Below are 19,933 nucleotides of genomic sequence, written 5' to 3'. Positions count from 1 at the left end.
TGCTCTAGTAAAATTTTACATTTGACATTTCTCTTCAGTAAGGTTTGCCATTTCATAATGGAAAGATATAAGAGCCAATGTCTGGTCAAAAATATTAGAATTTTCTTCTAAAATTCGCAGTCAGTGGCCTCAGATTTAAGAGCGCTACGTCCAATTTATGGTAGACATAATGGTAATAGTAGATCAACAATTGAAAGTTTTGTGTAGCGAGTTTTGAGAAAAGAGCTTAGCCTTTATCCTTACAAGATTAAATTGACGCAAGAACTAAAGCCGATTGACCACCAGAAGTGTTGTATGTTCGTGAATTGATTCGGATTTTCATCGAACAACAATCTTTAGCGATGAGGTTTATGTCTTGCTGCTTTGTCAATAAACATAACATGTGGTATTGATCAGCCATCATTGCATCCCGACAAAATAACGGTTTGGTGTGGTTTATGGGCCGGTGGCGTCATTGCGCCGTACTTCTTCCTTGATGATAAAGACCGGTACGTTACTGTGAACGGGGATCGCTACCGTTCAATGATAACCGAATATTTTTGGCCCCAATTGAATGATATGAACTTGGAGGACATGTGGTTCTAACAGCACGGCCGCGGCGGCGCCACAAGCTACACATCGAATGTCACAACCAATTTATTGGAAACCAAGTTTCTAGAACGTGTTATCTCACGAAATGGTTCAGTCGCTTGGCAGGATCGATCACGCCAACAAGCAAGCAAGGATTGATGATCTTCGTTCGAATATCGAACGTGAAATTGCAGCAGTATCGGCCGATTTATGTAGTGGTCATGCAAAAGAAATCGAAGTCCATACATAATCGCATCAAACGTCCTTTCACAGAAATAAAGAATTTCATTGATATCTAAAACCGCTTTTGTTTTATTTAAAAGAACTTTTGTAGCGCTCTTATTGAAAAACCCGATTAAACCAAATTTTTAAAACATGGCATCATTGGGGTTTCAATTAACAGGAACTTGACCGTATTTGAAGATTTTCTTTATTTTATTTTAGAGATTGATTGAAGGCCTACTTTTAATTTCAACAACTATCAAAGTCTTCGGGAAAGTTATGTACGGTAGGGATTTTTTGTAGAAAGTTCAAGAATAAGCTTTTTTGAATTTATTGGTGGGCGATCTGTCTCAGGAAACATTTTGATTTTGAAAAAAAGTAACAGCTTTGTTTATGATGTACTAACGTTTTTTTACTAACAAGAGGTAAGATGCTATCGCAAAAGCATTGTGAAGTTAATAAAACTTGCAATATCTGTCAAATTTTTATGAAATAAGGATCAAAAACATCTCCCGTCATAGTGTGTTTATTTTCAGGATATCCGCATAAAACTGGTGCTGTTTTAAAATGAGAATAAAGTGTTGGATTTTCTTTTTGAGATTCAAGGACTTGAAGCTTTCATATAGAAATTTAGAGGGTGCATTTTTGTTAAATAACATTGAACTGCTTAGTGCTGAGACTTAAGTCATGATTGCTTCCCCTGTTTGGGTTTGGGGTGGATGCGAGGTTTGATGCAAAGCTTGTTGATCTTTGGTCTACCGAACATAATTCCAAATTAGGAATTTGGTCCTATTTCAATTCACTATGAAAAGCCGATGGAATTTGTACATATGATATACTTTCGGTTGTCATTTACCTGATTTCAATACTAACTCGTGGCTTGCTATATTATCTAGGGAGCTGATTACTACCAATCTAGAGTTCAACGATTTAGGAATTAACCAGGCTCCTAAAGTTGAAGGCTCCACAAAATGTTTGCTCCAATTCTGTTATTGTTTTGTTGATATCTTCCAAGGGTATCTGGTTAGTTAACACCGCTTGGACCGAACAAATTATGAGTTTTGATCTTTCAACGGGGAAGGGGAACCCAACCGATTATTTAATGGCAACCCTTCTTTACAGACTATATCACGATGAAGCCTATAATATCATGACCAAAGTTAAAATCTTCCCCTCCCTCCGAGTTTGAATCTTAAGAAAATATTTATATTTAATAAAGCTTCATTGTGATAGGCCTTATATGCCGGTTGCGGTGTTATAAGAAATCCTTTTAAGTGCAAATAGACACAAAAACAAAAATGAAAAAGGTTGATTTAAAGTGTCTACTGAAAAGATTATTGGTTTTCCAAGAAAAAGTTCTAACTTTCGTTAAGACATACTTATGAATTTGGATCTATAACCTTAAGACCACTGTTTTTAAGTCAAAAAATAACTTCATTCCCTGCCATTTCAAGGGCAATTTGTGAATAATTTTCTTAGAAACTGAATTTTATTTCAAAGAAAAACACTTACCAAGCCATTTTCCGTGTCTCCATAAGAATTGAAGGTCTGTTGTAGTGAATGGGCCAGGCCACAGGTGATTTTGGGAGGCATAAGTTCTAGAGAAAAAAAAAGATGAAGAAGCATCTCCCAGTGCTTTGATTTTTGTATGGCAAGAAAGATTTCACATGTGTTATTTCGCTCTAACAAACAATGCGTAACGAAATTTTAGATCTTCTGAACATTTTCCATAGCACGACTGCGCCATTTCTAAGCATGGAGTATCAATCATCAACGTCGTCCTCTTCTGAAAAATTCTAAAATTTCAAAAATTCTAAAATTCCGCTTCTTTTGTCCAAGATCAAAATTGATGTCTTTGAACCTAGAGATAACGTCATTTACGTTGCCATTAATTATAAGCCAGAATGTTAAAACGATTAAAAAAGAAATAAAGTTTGTTTTAAACGGATTTGCGAAACTCTGAATTCAAGTTTTATTCTTTCCTTTAAAATATACTCTTAATACCAACGATCCTATCATCCCAAATACGTCAAGTTTACTTTATGATCGAGTGTGGGAATAAAAAAAACATTTAAGCTCAAATAATTCACTCTTTAAGAGCTTTATAGAACTTGCTGTGTTATTTTTTAACATTAAATTGTGTCATAATTTCCTGTTTTGAAGCCATTAGAATTTATTTTCGTTTTTTTTATAAGTCAAGACATAAAACCATTAATGTGTGTTTTGAAGATAATATTTTCTAATTCATACTAAAATACAATTGAACGCACAGACGAAAAAATGATATGCCTAAAAAAAGGAACAAAATATTACGAGCGCCGATAAAACTTGTACCCAAATGATATAAAAAGCATTAAAAACAAATATATGAGTTCCTATAACATAGAGAGGGTTGCCATTTTCAGACAGAATGGGGACGCGAGACAGTGTCATCGCTTCTTATTTGCTAACACGAACGTGACGCCTATTTCATAGAATCTACTGTATTATACCTACTTTAGTCGACTTTAAGCAAGAAGCCACATATTATAGGCCGAACAATGGGAATTAGAAAGGCATAAAACTTCAGTCGACTAAAATGACAACCCACAACCAAACACATACAATATACCCTAAAAAAAAAACAGCAAAATACTAAAACCAAAAAAAAAACAGAAATGATAAAGGATAAAGGATTTGCGGAGGGTCCTTCCCAATTTATTCACATGTCCTGTTCGCCCCATTGACTCTCACTCCATCACTCCCAGTTTCTATTGTCATTTTAATCACTTACAACATTTATGACGTGCCTCACAACTACGCTACGGCATTCAATCGCTGCTCATTCTGCCGCTGCTGACGATGGTGATGCTGATGCCTGGTTCCTGATGCTGACGACAGACAAAATACAAAATGTGTACAAGAATCACCTACTTTGTGCCACTGTCGAACCCAAACCAAAACCAAAACCAAACCAGCCGCCATCGAATCCAAAATGAAACGAAACATAGTAAAGGCTCAAGGAAGCGTATAGCAATCGAAAATAATAATCGTAAAATTTTATATCACTTTATCGCTGCGCAGCCCCGATTCGACGGAAAGTTTAATTTTGCAGCAGCCACGACTGTCAACCATCGCCATAGCCATTGCCATCGATGTCGTCATCGTTGTCGTATGTTGTCATAAAATTCAATGAGCTTTCGATCTTGCGGTGTTCGAGGATTCAATTAGCCATGCGGTAGTTTGGCCCAAAAGAGAGACAGATTCCAGTTTCCAGCTACAACTAGATGTCAATGCTATATAGACGTTATAGAAACGAATAGATAGGTACAACTTATATAAGTTCCCTCTGGTTTAAGTTGTTTCCGATGTCGTTAGTAATACAAAAAATAGAAACAGACACAACAACGTAGCATTATTATACGAGAATATAGACCGGGAGGCAGGAAGATATAAAAAATAGAAATAAAGTCCAAATAGCAGTTACATGCTGCTCAATGGATGCTTGTTAGAGGTTCTTACGGATACCTTTTTATAGCCAAATATAACGGCTTGGTTATGTGTGTTTTGTTGATGCCATAAAAGTGCATTACTTTGGATCAACCAAAACCTATGTATATCGTACATAAGAACGGGAAATATTAAATAGACGCATACGTAATGAATGGAAAGGAGAAAAGGAATCAAAATTAAGGCGGAAGCACAATAGCGCAAAATATTTTAATGGCCCATGGGGGGATCGAACCCACGACCTTCGCGTTATTAGCACGACGCTCTAACCAACTGAGCTAATGGGCCAGGTGATAATTTTAGTATAAAATAAATTTCCGATATTCTAACGGTAAGAAAGAGAATTTTTCAAAAATACAGACGCCATTTTGAAAGGTTGAAAACATCCTATCAGTTAATCTGACGCACCGATTGTATTGGCTTTTTTTGAATTTAGTTATAAACTTTTCTGATAGTACTCGCACAAGATGAGTATGTATTTTACAATCTAAATTGAATGGTCTAAATGTTTGCTTTTTTGAGTTTTTGAATCAAATCGGCCAAGCTAAATAAAAAAAAGTAGTGCGATAAGAATTTATTTATTTTATACTAATTTTGAAAACATTTTTACACAGAACACATTTTTGTTTCTTATATTAGACCACATTCTTCGAAATCTAAAATAGCAATTTTAAAGGTCCAATAGTTAAAAACTTACCTTCAAAATAACCTACATAAATAATAATAATAATTGCAAACAAGTTTTAAAAGCATATAAATTGTATTCAATTTAAATTGTTAAGTCTTGTTAAAATTGCAATTGGTATAAAAACAAATTTGGCCCATGGGGGGATCGAAACCACGACCTTCGCGTTATTAGCACGACGCTCTAACAAACTGAGCTAATGGGCCAGCTGATAATTTTATTTAACAATAAACTGCCAATATTCTAACTGTAAAAAGGATTTTGAAAGAATGGAAACTTAATCTTGAAAGGTCGAAAATGCTCTAACAGCTTATTCCACGATTTGATTGTCCTTTTTGAACACAATTATAGGCTTTTCTGAATTAAATGATATAAAATGATAATGTATGCATGTATTTTCTACTATGAATTAATTGGTATAAATTTATATTTGATGAATTAGAATTGATTGGTATAAAATATTTTACTCAAAAACTATTATTTTTATATACTTCGTTCAAATGTGTATGTTGATAACCTAATGGGCCAGCTGATAATTTTATTTAACAATAAACTGCCGATATTCTAACGGTAAAACGGATTTTCAAAGAATAGAAATTTAATCTCGAAATGTCGAAAACGCTCTAACAGCTTATTCCACGATTTTATTGTCCTTTTTGAACACAATTATAGGCATTTATTTGTATTCAATTGTATGCATGTATGAATTAATTGGTCTAAATTTATATTTGATGAATTAGAATTGATTGGTATAAAATATTTTACTCAAAAACAATTATTTTTTTAATCTTGGTTCAAATGTGTATAATGACATTATATTACTTTGTTTAAAAGGTTTAAATTGGATATTTAAACCATATTCGACGAAATACTCAAACATTTATTACCTGTTCCAACAAGGATTTGAAAATAAATTTGAAACTGCCAGATAAGTAAAATATATTGTTTTTCATTATAACGGTTTTGAACGATATTCGTCATAATAATAAATTTTCTGTTCTTTAGCAAAAACTCATCATATTCTAAAAAACAAAGACTTTGCAATAAATTAGAAAACAAAATTATGTATTCATATTAAAATTATATTATTTAGTGCGATTTTAATTGGTATAAAAACGAATTTGGCCCATGGGGGGATCGAACCCACGACCTTCGCGTTATTAGCACGACGCTCTAACCAACTGAGCTAATGGGCCAGATGGAAATGTTAGTTAAAAATAAATTGCCGATATTCTAACGGTAAGGAATAGAATTATCCATAAAAAGAGACGCCATTTTGAAAGGTCGAAAACGTCTTATCAGCTAATCCAACACACCGATTGTATTGTCTTTATTGAATTCGGTTATAAGCTGTTTTTATTATGAATTGAATGGTCTAAATGTTTACTTGTTTCAAGCTTGTGACTCATTTTGACTCCAATCGGACATGGTAAGTAAATAAAAGTAGTTTGATACGAGTTTATTTATTTTGCCCTAGTTTTGAAAACATTTTTACACAGAGCACATTTTTGTTTCTTATAAATTCGACCATATACTATGAAAACTAAAATAGCAATTTTAATGGTCCAATTGTCAGAAACTTAGCTTCAAAATAACCTACATATAAAATAATAATAATTGCAAACAAGTTTTAAAAGCATATAAATTGTATTCAATTTAAATTGTTAAGTTTTGTTAAAATTGCAATTGGTATAAAAATAAATTTGGCCCATGGGGGGATCGAAACCACGACCTTCGCGTAATTAGCACGACGCTCTAACAAACTGAGCTAATGGGCCAGCTGATAATTTTATTTAACAATAAACTGCCAATATTCTAACTCAAAAAAGGATTTTGAAAGATTGGAAACTTAATCTTGAAAGGTCGAAAATGCTCTAACAGCTTATTCCACGATTTGATTGTCCTTTTTGAACACAATTATAGGCTTTTCTGAATTAAATGATATAAAATGATATTATATGCATGTATTTTCTACTATGAAGTAATTGGTATAAATTTATATTTGATGAATTAGAATTGATTGGTATAAAATATTTTACTCAAAAACTATTATTTTTATATACTTGGTTCAAATGTGTATGTTGATAACCTAATGGGCCGGCTGATAATTTTATTTAACAATAAACTGCCGATATTCTAACGGTAAAACGGATTTTCAAAGAATAGAAATTTAATCTCGAAATGTCGAAAACGCTCTAACAGCTTATTCCACGATTTTATTGTCCTTTTTGAACACAATTATAGGCATTTATTTGTATTCAATTGTATGCATGTATGAATTAATTGGTCTAAATTTATATTTGATGAATTAGAATTGATTGGTATAAAATATTTTACTCAAAAACAATTATTTTTTTAAGCTTGGTTCAAATGTGTATAATGACATTATATTACTTTGTTTAAAAGGTTTAAATTGGATATTTAAACCATATTCGACGAAATACTCAAACATTTATTACCTGTTCCAAAAACAAGGATTTGAAAATAAATTTGAAACTGCCAGATAAATAAAATATATTGTTTTTCATTATAACGGTTTTGTACGATATTCGTCAAAATAATAAATTTTCTGTTCTTTTGCAAAAACTCATCATATTCTAAAAAACAAAGACTTTGCAATAAATTAGAAAACAAAATTATCTATACATATTAAAACTATATTATTTAGTCCGATTTTAATTGGTATAAAAACGAATTTGGCCCATGGGGGGATCGAACCCACGACCTTCGCGTTATTAGCACGACGCTCTAACCAACTGAGCTAATGGGCCACATGAAAATCTGATTTCCGATTAAATCGCCGATATTCTAACGGTCCTAAGGTGATACACACATGCGTTTTTATTTATAGTCATTTTGAAGAATAGATACGTAATCTTGAAAGGCCGAAAAGATTTTGTCATACAATTGTGCTGTCCTAATTTTTAAAAGTGGGCTATTATAGTCTGACTGATAATTTTCATTTTTAGTTAACTAGAACTGATTGGTATAAATATTTGGATTAAGCTTCCAGCTCATAACTACATGACTTGTTTAATTTGATTAGAATATTATTTATGAAGGCGTTAAATCGCTTCATTTTTAATCTTTAACTTGAATATTTATTAAACAAATTAATAATTTTATATTTAATCTGGTTCTGTATCATATTCGAAGAAAGAATAAATTAATTGTTTTTCGTGCCTGGATAGTCAGTTATTCATTTCATTACCATCTACAAGGACTGAAACTTGAAAATAAATTTGACATAACAAGTTTGAAATATCTTGGATAGAACAGAGATTATTAAAATTTTAATCAAGTACATATATGTGCGATTTTATAATTGGTATAAAAACAAATTTGGCCCATGGGGGGATCGAACCCACGACCTTCGCGTTATTAGCACGACGCTCTAACCAACTGAGCTAATGGGCCAGATGAAAATATGTTTTAAAAATAAATTCCAGACATTCTAACTGTAAAAGTTAAACAACAAAAGCTATTAAGGGAAAGTTCATTTCGAAAGACCAAAAATGTTTTTACTGGTTATCTCTTTACTTTAGTTGAGTTGGCGCTATAGCGCACTGTGCTCCTGGGCGTCAAGTAATAACTTTCGCGGGCCTACTCGATTATAGCTTGCTGCCTCCAGTTTGGAATACCAAGTTGACGTGCGTCGGCCTCAACTTGATCACTCCATCGGAGATGAGGCCTGCCTTTGCTTCTTGTTCCTTCACCCTTGGGGTGGAATAACTTACGGAGCTTCGATGTTCATTCGCTCGACATGCCCTAGCCATCGTAAGCGTTGTACACGCAGTTTTTTGACCAGTGGCAAGTTGCTGTACAGCATTTATAACTCCTGATTAAATCTTCTTCGCCAGATGTTATCTGTATGCGCAGAGAAGCAGTAAACTTTAGTATGGATCGGACAGATGGTGCTTAAGTTCCACTAGTCGGGCATGCTTTTTTCCGACCAAACTTTAGTATGCTACTTACCAGATAGCTCCAGCTGGTTGAAATGATCTCTTCAGATTTTTAGCATTGACTGCGTCTCGACTACGGTATTATCTTATTTTTGCAGTCTCCAGGGTGGCTAGTGAATCCTGTTGTTTTCTTTTTGACTCTTCTATAAAAGCTCCACAACTGTTTCCTGTTAAAACGTCCCTAGATCTACTAAACTTCACGCTGCTTATGGGTTTTTTTCTTTCTTCTGAGCAAGCATTTCTCTTCCCTTCTCTTATCGACGTAGAGCTGGCGAGTGTCCTTCTTTGCTACCACAATCTGTATGCCTCCGTCTTGGTTTTTTTTGCCTGAGCATATTCAGTATCAAACTAGCGGTTCCCTGTTGGCGGCTGTGAGAAACCTAGCACCTCTTCGGCCAGTGGATGTTTGGGCACATCTCGCCCGTTTTAGGGTTTCTGGCAAGCTCTAGGGATACTCGGCCGGCAAAGGCATTAGCGGTATCCTCCTGCTTCAGTCTTCCAAAGTTGAATCTTCTCCTCGAGGTTGTTGTTTGCCTAATAGCTTCCATGGATATTCGTACTCGCAGTTTTAGCACCAACTAGATAGCGGTCGGAATCTGTGTTGCTAGCGGAGTGTCTTTCGTCAATAGCAACATGATCGATTTGGTTGCATTTTAGATCATCGGGGGACCGCCAAGTACCTTTGTGGACATCTGGGCGAGGGAATCAGTGCTACTCAACACCATGTTTTTCTCAGCTAGGAAGTCGATAAGCCTGAGTCCGTTCTTAGATGTAATGTCGTTTAGGCTATGTGTTCGGATTACCTAATTTTGGCGTTAAAATCTCCCAGGAGAATTTTAACATCGTTTTTGGGACATTGCTCATATGTATGTTTTGACGAGGAGCTCATAGAATTCTTCTTTGGTCTTGTCGTCCTTCTCTTCCGTGAGGCATGCGCGCTGATAAGGCTCAGGTTGTGGAACTTTGCCTTAATGCGGATTTTCGTCACTCTTTTGCTTACTTCCTGAAATCCTAAAACTCTTTGCCTTAGTTTCCCTGTGACAGCAAAACCACATCCATATAAGCGCTTCCTCATCGAGTAGACACTTCCCATAGTAGAAATCACAGCCTTCAATCTTCCTATTGCCTGGCCCATTAAATCGCATCTCCTGGAGGGCTGTCACATCAGCTTTGATTTCGGCGAGGGCACGCTGCTCTGCTTTGCGTGGTCGGTTGAGTGTACGCACATTAAACCGTTTTTCGCTTGCGGGGGAGGGGGGTGTCAACATTATCAGTCCGTTCATCCGAGGCTATTAGTTGTGTTTTCATCACAATTTAAAAATTCTTTTCATGGCCGGCTTGTGAGGCCTGCGCATAACTGAGATCGTTAGAGCTGGTTCTACAGAGCGATAGTTGGTCATTGGTCCTACTTCCTGAGAAGGTAAATCAGGTGACACAGTTCTCGAGCCGATGAATCCAACGTTCGTCGTTAGTTCACCTTTCAAGTATCCAACGGGCACCACTAGAAGGTGAAAATATGATCTTGCACCACCTTACTGCTTATTTCACCATTTTTTTTTCAACGCTTATCTCACCATTAAAAAACATCTTCCTAGCCGATATTTTTAGTTCGTGTCTTTAAAAATGTTCAAATTCCATCTGCGTTCATTTGATAATAACTTAATCCTTAAACTTTTACTATTCTAAAGTTATTTCATAAACATATCATTATCATGTATACTTTTACTTATTCTTAGGTTTCGCATAGTCAAATAACTTATTATTCAACTTCAACAACAAAAATATAATAAAATTTCGTAGTATCTTGTCTAATTTATAATTGTTATTGGTATAAAAAGAAATAAACTTATTATTTCTATTATAATTGACAAGAGTTATGTTCTTCTTTTTTTTTTAATTGTAATCTTTTTAAAAGCGATTCAATATATAAAAGGTTCTACTTCGATAAGTTGTATATAAACCTTTCTTTGAGTTCGATCCAAAAAATTAATACATGAAATTTTTTGATTAGGCATCCTATGTACAAAATAATGTTGGATTCATGAAACTTATAAGAACGTGTGTTTAATATTTTAAATAAGAATTTATTCAGATATTTAATCTGAAACGTTGTTTTTTGAAGTGATTTATTTTCTGAAATCCTAAAACTCTTTGCCTTAGTTTCCCTGTGACAGCAAAACCACATCCATATAAGCGCTTCCTCATCGAGTAGACACTTCCCATAGTAGAAATCACAGCCTTCAATCTTCCTATTGCCTGGCCCATTAAATCGCATCTCCTGGAGGGCTGTCACATCAGCTTTGATTTCGGCGAGGGCACGCTGCTCTGCTTTGCGTGGTCGGTTGAGTGTACGCACATTAAACCGTTTTTCGCTTGCGGGGGAGGGGGGTGTCAACATTATCAGTCCGTTCATCCGAGGCTATTAGTTGTGTTTTCATCACAATTTAAAAATTCTTTTCATGGCCGGCTTGTGAGGCCTGCGCATAACTGAGATCGTTAGAGCTGGTTCTACAGAGCGATAGTTGGTCATTGGTCCTACTTCCTGAGAAGGTAAATCAGGTGACACAGTTCTCGAGCCGATGAATCCAACGTTCGTCGTTAGTTCACCTTTCAAGTATCCAACGGGCACCACTAGAAGGTGAAAATATGATCTTGCACCACCTTACTGCTTATTTCACCATTTTTTTTTCAACGCTTATCTCACCATTAAAAAACATCTTCCTAGCCGATATTTTTAGTTCGTGTCTTTAAAAATGTTCAAATTCCATCTGCGTTCATTTGATAATAACTTAATCCTTAAACTTTTACTATTCTAAAGTTATTTCATAAACATATCATTATCATGTATACTTTTACTTATTCTTAGGTTTCGCATAGTCAAATAACTTATTATTCAACTTCAACAACAAAAATATAATAAAATTTCGTAGTATCTTGTCTAATTTATAATTGTTATTGGTATAAAAAGAAATAAACTTATTATTTCTATTATAATTGACAAGAGTTATGTTCTTCTTTTTTTTTTAATTGTAATCTTTTTAAAAGCGATTCAATATATAAAAGGTTCTACTTCGATAAGTTGTATATAAACCTTTCTTTGAGTTCGATCCAAAAAATTAATACATGAAATTTTTTGATTAGGCATCCTATGTACAAAATAATGTTGGATTCATGAAACTTATAAGAACGTGTGTTTAATATTTTAAATAAGAATTTATTCAGATATTTAATCTGAAACGTTGTTTTTTGAAGTGATTTATTTTCTGCCAGAAATTTTCATCGAAGTTAGTTGAAATATTTGATTTATTCAAACAAACAAAAACAAAACAAAACAAATTTTATAAATGCATTAAATGGTATTGTATGTTTTTTTAGGAAAAAAGAAAATAAAGTCATATTTGAATTAACACGACAAAATTTTTTAATGGCCCTTCGCGCAACTAAATTTTGTTTCCAATAGAACTTTTTTTAACACTTTAAACGCACCCTAAATAAAATGTCCGTCTTTTAAAGCAAACTTAAAATTAAACACCCTCGTTATTTTTGTAAAAACATAACATTTTAATTTAATAATTATTTTTAATAAAACCTAACATTATGTATTTATGTCGTTTATGTTGACGCTGTTGTTAGTTTCTCATTAAGCCATTTTATGAAATGTATGAGAAAAAATGTTACTCATACGCCATCATACACTATTTTGATATTTATCAAAAAGTTTATTTCTTTTTCAAATGATTTTCATCTTCTAACAAAAATTAATCCGACCAAGTTAATTTATAAAAAAGTTTTATTGTGAAAATAAATACCTCCTGTTGTATTTGTGGTAGTTTTAAAATCACTTAAAAAATGTATTTACGTACAAAAAATTAGAAAGCGCAGCTGATGCCTTTCATTTCCATTTAATAAATTAAACATGAAATAGTTTGACAACTCACCTTACACAATATTTACTATTCAAAGCAACCACCTTTTGTTACTTCAAGTAAATTTAGTAAAATTTGTCATCCGCAGATCAGATTTTTAAGCCCTTTTCCAACTCAAACCCTGTCCTCATGAATACAAACATATTTATATTTTATATACATACATAGATAATTCTTAATCTAAGTAATATGTACATAATATGTCCTGTCCATCTTCTATATAATGTGAACGTGTGGTTGGAATTAATTAGCATACTATTTTGGTCATCTGACCGAAAACGCCGCCAGTTCACCGCCATCGCCATTTCCATCAACGGTTTCTATACATATGTACATACATACGTAAGGTAATGTATATGAATATATCTACTATAGATTCATTTTGTTTCGATTCTCCTTATATACCTCCTGTGTGTCAATTTCGTCGTTGTCAAAAGCGTCACTTTGGTCGTGCGACGGGTCAGTCCTTCACTCGATTGGTCGTCATCATCTGTTTATCATTTTACATAGTAAAATCCAATTATCATCCCATCCCAGGCGATGTCATAACAACAACACCTTCCTCATACCATCCCCCATAACCCCATGGGGGTAGGCAGGTGGTAAATATGTTGACCAATGATACCTACCTCTTTTTATCCAACCCCACATAAATTCCCACTTCGTCAACCCTGCCAGCGCAGTGCCCGCAACCTGAAACTGTCGATGCTGTAGTATTCCAAAGGATTGGAATGGGAATGGGACTAGGTAAGGTAGGCATGAGGAGGACTGAGAGAAAGGGATGGCTTTGCGTTTGCGGTCAACCACATTCACAAATGGAAAATGTGCAAGTAATTAATTCGGTTCCAGCAATGAATTATTGCGGTCACACATTAAATAGGCTTTCAGCAGTAGGGAGCATAAATATTGCGTATAAACGTATACCCTTGGCCGATTGATGATATCTCCCCCTAGCCCTTGCCCATTATAAAGTCATTCAAGAAGAGAACAATCTTACTTCCGGCACTCGGGTGAACGTTATACGTTACGTTTAACAACGAACGACGACGAGTCAGGCAGTCAGGGTCATCAATTCTCAGATGACAAATAAGGTAAGCGCATTGGAGTGCAAAAAAAGGGTTTCCCTCCCCAATCATCTCTCTTTTAAACGACCAAGGCGATGTACAAAAAGGTACATGAGTCCAGCCCTATGAAAGTTATAGTGTTGACCTGATTGGACTCTGTTTCTGATGTTCCTTTTTTTAATTTGTGACCCTTTCCTGTGTAGATGAGGTTATGGACAGGAGAGGGAGGGTTTTAATTTATGTTTATTTGTATTTTAGAAAGGAATTGTTATGAGTTGATTTATTGCTTTGAGGAAATTAAGAAAAAAATGTAATTCGCCCAACGTGGGGCTCGAACCCACGACCCTGAGATTAAGAGTCTCATGCTCTACCGACTGAGCTAGCCGGGCAGTTGTAAATTATTTCGATATGTAAAAGTTTCGACGTTCGAAAAACTGATGATTTTTGTTTATTTTTATGCCACGTGTGCTTTAAAGTCTTTTCTTATAGCTGTCGCCTTAGATAAGGCATAAAAGCTTGAATAGCTATGCTGACGGTGTTAAATGTTAATATGATGTTTTGCTTAGTCACGCACAACAAAAATATTTATGTTTTTGTGTTCAATTTTATAAGAAGCTTTAAGCTTTTAAAGATCATGATTTTATTAGGGTACATAATTTATAAATTAAGTACATAACCTATTTCGACATTAAATAACTTCGTCATTTTTCAGCCAATTTGGAAATATAAACACAATTCTGAAACTTTATTCAGTATATAAGTTGATGATATTATGTGAAAAAGCAAAAACTTTCAAATTTTGAAACAAGTAAAAATTCAATTAAAGTCAGTATATCCAAAAGAGAGCTAATACTTCAGAAAAATAATTTGCCTATCGATAACAATTGCAACAGAGACTGATGAATTCACTATAAATAAGTGACAAAAAGTCCTAAGGGAACCCATGTGAGCATTAAATTTATTTAGGTTTTTTGTCGAATATGTACGTTCTTAGGTTGTATCTTTTGAGCGGTATGTGTTGTAAAAAAAATGTTTGAAAACAACTTTGCAGATCACGAGATGTTTCAGTAGCTTGATTTTTTCTACGAACAATTTATAAGTTAGAGTGATTTAAAAAAATAAAAGATGTCACAGGTATTGACTCTTTCGAGTGCGAAAATCGTGCCCAGTTTGTTGTATACTATCACAAGTCTTTATTTTATGAAAAATTACCCAAACCATAAAATAAATGCTGGTGTGCCCCAGGTCTCTGTTTTATCTCCAACACTCTTTCTCATTTTTATTAATGATCTCCTGTCTGGAACATCTAATCCAATACATTGTTTCGCTGACGATAGTACTCTTAGCTTTTCATATTCGTTTTCAGATTCACATCCCTCTTCTTCGGATGTGGAACTGCAACGACAAAATATGATAAGCTCATTAAATTCCGACCTAAACAGCATTGTTCAATGGGGATTAAAAAACCGAGTGGAATTTAAAGCTTCGAAAACCCAATGCTGTCTTGTATGGTTAAAACGTGATATACCTCCTTTGCCATTATCCATGGATGGCACTTGCATCAATGAGACTGAAAACCTCGATATTCTCGGTATGTGACAAAAGGACACAAATCATTTGCTCTTTCAAAAGCATTTAACAGATCCTACAATTAAGAATTACGTAAATGGTACATACAGTCGAATTCTCAGTATAAACGTCTATGCTATAAAAAGAAACTTGGTTTTGAAAATGAACAAGCACAATCACTTTCAGAGCAAAGAATACAAAGGAATTTTGGAAACTTGCAAAGAATATTAATGGTACTCAACATATAATTGGCATAGGTGTATCCGCCGCTGATCTTTCCTCTTATTTCTCGAACCTTCTTCAAACAAACTCTTACTTAGTCTTTACTTATGCTGAACCTCTCATCACCGATGATATATTAGACACCTATATATCTATGTTTGAAATAGAAGCAGTTTTACGAAAAACTAAAAATAATAAAGCACCAAGTGAAGATGGTGTACCGTACGAATATTTTTAAGAATTCATCGGGAAGTTTTAAGCTGCAACTTGTTGTGCTTTTTAACAACATTGTTAGGAAAGCGGAAGTTTCTTCCTCGTACAAAAAATCGGTTATCTTCCCAATACATAAAAAAGGTTCCATAAATGACGTCTCAAACTACAGAGGTTTATTTTTAATGAATATTATAGCTAAGGTATTTTGCGGAATTCTTGTCGACCATTTGGAAAAGTGGGTAGAAGAGAAACAGATATTATCAGAGTTCCAGGCTGGATTTAGGAAAAATGACTCCCCTGTTGACCAAATCTTTACTCTGTCATCGATAGTCAAAGCATTTGAGGCAAGAAATAAAAAGGTTTACTCTATATTTGTCGACTTCAAAGCAACGTTTGATTTGGTAAATCGCAATACTTTACTATACGAACTTTCGCAGATGGGTGTTTCAATCAGATTTTTACATTTCATCTAGAATATGTATACAAACACAAAAGCTAACGTTTGGGATTATTATTCTGAATGGTTTAGTACTGATTCTGGTGTCAAACAAGAATGTCCGCTTAGTACATTTTTTATATTAACTATTCATTAATGACATAGTTAACGACTTACCTGGAGGAATAAGAATGGCCGGAATTCGGATAAATGCTTTACTTTATGCTGACGACATGGTCATACTATCGGAATCGAAAGAAAATCTTCAATTGATGATAAACCGACTGTCTGCATACTGCGATAAATGGGGGTTATAAATCCATTCAGACAAATCAAAAATAATGATTTTTTCGCGATCCAATCGGACTGAAGTTGAAAGTACAACGGAAGAAGTTTGGAAGTGACAAACGAATATAGATATCTTGGAGTGAACCTCAACCCACGACTGAATTTTAGTAAGCCCCTTGACAATAAAGCCAAAACATCACAAAGTCTAATAAACTTAACATGCAGAAACATTTTCTCCAACAACTTTGTATATTTGTCTACCAAATACCAAATTTTTTATTCAGTTGTGAAGTCCACTTTATGCTATGCAGATCAAGTTTGGGGAATGGATGAGTATGAGGAAATTGAGAAATTTCAGAAGAGTTTCATAAAAAAAATCTTCAACCTACCAATCAACACGCCCAACTATGTGATCTACTTAGAAACTGGCTTACCAAAGTTATTTACAAGCACTTTAAAACTACAAGCGGATTATTTTATTAAAGTCTAAGGTTTTCCAAATGTGCGACTGAGCAAAATAATGCTGATATACGAAATAAGGAACAAAGACTGGTGATATTACAAAAATGGTATAGATATGCAAATTAATACAAGTAACATTCTAGATGTTAAAGAAAAAATGTATGAAATTATCCAGCTTAATGAAGACTCGGTTCGGAATCAATTTATGAAAACAGCTATTGAATCAGAAAGTCGAATATTATATAGCCAATTAAAATTTAATCTAAGTAACAATAACTATTTCAATGAATCTTTAAGCTAAAAAAGCTAATTCTTTAATTTTCAAAGCTAGATGCGAAGTTTAATGTGTCAACGGTAAACCATACAATGAGAGTTTCAACCAACCAATCATCAACCAATCCAAAGAAGACTGCTTCCATTTTATAAGCGTTTGTCCATTTTCCAGATACAAGACATTCTCATATTTTAAAAGTTCTCTATCACTCTTAAAGACCAAATTCTAATATTTAATAGATCAGATTGGAAAAAGCTTGGCAACTATCAGATTTAGAAAACTGATTATGAGTGAATATGATTAAACTAGTAGATGTACATATGTAAAAATCAATATAATTAAAACTGAAATTTAAAACAAAGTTGTTCAATGTAAGAATAAATTAAAGTTACTAGTCGAACTGACGGCAAAGCGAAAGCTTTCAAATTCAAAAACAAATGTTTATGTATTTATTTAAAAAAAATTTTAATGAATGAACTACTTACTGATAACTGACAGAAAAAAAATTGCTTACAGAAAAGTACTACTTAAGCTGATAGTAAAAATTTAAAAAAACATCACAAAGTGTTTGCATTTTGTATACATTATTTTGGCTCTAATTTACTTAAAATCGAAAACGATAAAGTTGTTTATAGTTCGCATTCAACACCCCAACTATTATTATTTTTCGACTTATTTACTCTTAAAAAATATTAGTTATCACGAAATACGTCACCTGATTTCAATGATGTCCCCATTGTCAGTAAAAATGTTCATCAATATTGGATTTAATTCAATATTAAATTTTTAGTTTAAGGAAATAAACGAAAACAACATACATCTTCTGCTATCTAATTCGAACAGATTGATCTTAGCCATAAAAGACAGGCAAAATTAAATCAAGCTTTTTTTCATATTGTTTATTTTTCTGTTCGTAAATTTCAACAAGAGAAATAAAGTTTTAGTAGTGTTTAAATTGTTACAAATGTGCATGATATCATTTTTTTTTTTGAAACCTTGCAAAACTTATAGAATGGGCCATCAATTGCTATCAAATTAGTAACTTTTCTCACATTGAATAGATCACATTGTTCTTTTCGCTTCTCAAAATAGCACATACTCATAAAAACTTGTGTGCCACAACAGAAACTTGATAATCACGCGGCCCATTAGCTCAGTTGGTTAGAGCGTCGTGCTAATAACGCGAAGGTCGTGGGTTCGATCCCCCCATGGGCCAAGTATATTTTTATTAACAAAAAGTTAATCTGGTTCATAAATTTATTCACGAAAGTCAATTGATAGAGTCATAGAAAAAAAATACTTGAAGTAGAAAAATAAAATTATGAGATTAAAGGTTTAGATGAATATATTGTTATGGTTTTGTAAAAAATGTCTCGAAAAAATGTATAGGTCTTTTGGTGGCTTTAATCGAAGACGCAGCCTAATCTTTTGGACATTTCTATAATAAAACAATGCATGATGAGAGATGTAAAGAAAAGTTTGATATGAAAAAGATAGAATATCTTTTAAGAATAGCTTAATGCACTCTTTTATGCCTACAAATATTACTAAATATTTAAAATTCCATTTTGCACGTTAATCTTTGCAATATTTCAATATTGGATTACAGAAAGTAGAAGAATAACTTTTGTACGTGAAGAATAATCAAATAAATAAGATATCATCAAAATAAATCCACTTGTTTTTGACTTTCTAATCGTATTATTTTCCTACATTTTACCCGCTTTTAAGGAAATATGAATACTTTTATAATCTCAAAAATAGTGAGATTGATAAGACAATTTTGATCTGATTTAATTTATGATTCCGATGTACATTAGATAAGGTATATAGCCTAAGGATTTTGATTGGAAAATACAAAGTCAGGCAAAGAATTACAAATTCGTGTAGTGCGGCTTAAGAAGGAATATCTGTGGTTAGAATTCTTGGGAATATTGTTTTAGTTACGAAGAAGATACAGAAATATATGGTCGTATTGCAAACAAAAGATCTTGTATCACTTATTTTAATTAAACACGTAACGTGAAACATTGCACACACTTTCAGGTATTTTTTAATTTGACTGCAACAAACAAACGCAACTTATTTGAAGTATTCGGAAAGGTTACATTCTCTTAGTATGTGGGAAATAATAAAATAAATCCTTACGTAATTTAAATATAAAAGAATTTTAGTTGACCCACGAAGTCTTTTATCGGTAAAATTTGCATCGAGTTTATCGCTGTGAAGTATTTGGTATCAAAATTCTCAAAAAAACAATACTTATTTGAATCCCCCTTTTTTATCTGTGCGTCATCTCAATTGCTGGTCCCATAAAACTAATAGCTTAACACTTTTTAGACCGAAAGCTGTTATAGCGAAATTGAGCTGGGATATGGCGGGGCAACACCCTTCTTTTGAATCGATTCAATTGGTAGATTTAATATGAAGTTTATTTTAAAGCACTTCAAAAAAACTTCAATGCAAAAAAGTTTTATGCGCCTTGAGTTTAACCTTTGTTCTTACCAAAAACAACCAAGAAGAAAAAGCAACAAAAAAGAGAATCAGCAAT

The 19,933-nt window shown here is 33.5% G+C and overlaps 8 non-coding genes across 8 annotated transcripts; 1 reads left to right on the top strand and 7 right to left on the bottom strand.

The window, feature by feature from the left end:
• Positions 1–4,495: 4,495 nt before the first annotated feature.
• Trnai-aau (transfer RNA isoleucine (anticodon AAU)) lies at positions 4,496–4,569 on the bottom strand. Its single transcript has one exon. It is a non-coding gene; the product is annotated as a tRNA-Ile (tRNA).
• Positions 4,570–5,098: 529 nt separating this feature from the next.
• Positions 5,099–5,172, bottom strand: Trnai-aau (transfer RNA isoleucine (anticodon AAU)). Its single transcript has one exon. It is a non-coding gene; the product is annotated as a tRNA-Ile (tRNA).
• A 916-nt stretch (positions 5,173–6,088) lies between these two features.
• Trnai-aau (transfer RNA isoleucine (anticodon AAU)) lies at positions 6,089–6,162 on the bottom strand. The gene has a single exon. It is a non-coding gene; the product is annotated as a tRNA-Ile (tRNA).
• Positions 6,163–6,670: 508 nt separating this feature from the next.
• Positions 6,671–6,744, bottom strand: Trnai-aau (transfer RNA isoleucine (anticodon AAU)). Its single transcript has one exon. It is a non-coding gene; the product is annotated as a tRNA-Ile (tRNA).
• A 919-nt stretch (positions 6,745–7,663) lies between these two features.
• On the bottom strand, positions 7,664–7,737 carry Trnai-aau (transfer RNA isoleucine (anticodon AAU)). The gene has a single exon. It is a non-coding gene; the product is annotated as a tRNA-Ile (tRNA).
• Positions 7,738–8,309: 572 nt separating this feature from the next.
• Trnai-aau (transfer RNA isoleucine (anticodon AAU)) lies at positions 8,310–8,383 on the bottom strand. Its single transcript has one exon. It is a non-coding gene; the product is annotated as a tRNA-Ile (tRNA).
• Positions 8,384–14,234: 5,851 nt separating this feature from the next.
• Trnak-cuu (transfer RNA lysine (anticodon CUU)) lies at positions 14,235–14,307 on the bottom strand. Its single transcript has one exon. It is a non-coding gene; the product is annotated as a tRNA-Lys (tRNA).
• Positions 14,308–18,524: 4,217 nt separating this feature from the next.
• Positions 18,525–18,598, top strand: Trnai-aau (transfer RNA isoleucine (anticodon AAU)). The gene has a single exon. It is a non-coding gene; the product is annotated as a tRNA-Ile (tRNA).
• The last annotated feature ends 1,335 nt before the right edge of the window (positions 18,599–19,933 follow it).

The sequence above is a fragment of the Eupeodes corollae genome, chromosome 1 (assembly GCF_945859685.1).
Source record: "Eupeodes corollae chromosome 1, idEupCoro1.1, whole genome shotgun sequence".
NCBI lineage: Eukaryota > Metazoa > Arthropoda > Insecta > Diptera > Syrphidae > Eupeodes > Eupeodes corollae.
Note: the sequence above shows the minus strand (reverse complement) of the source record. Positions and strands in the feature narration are given on the sequence as shown.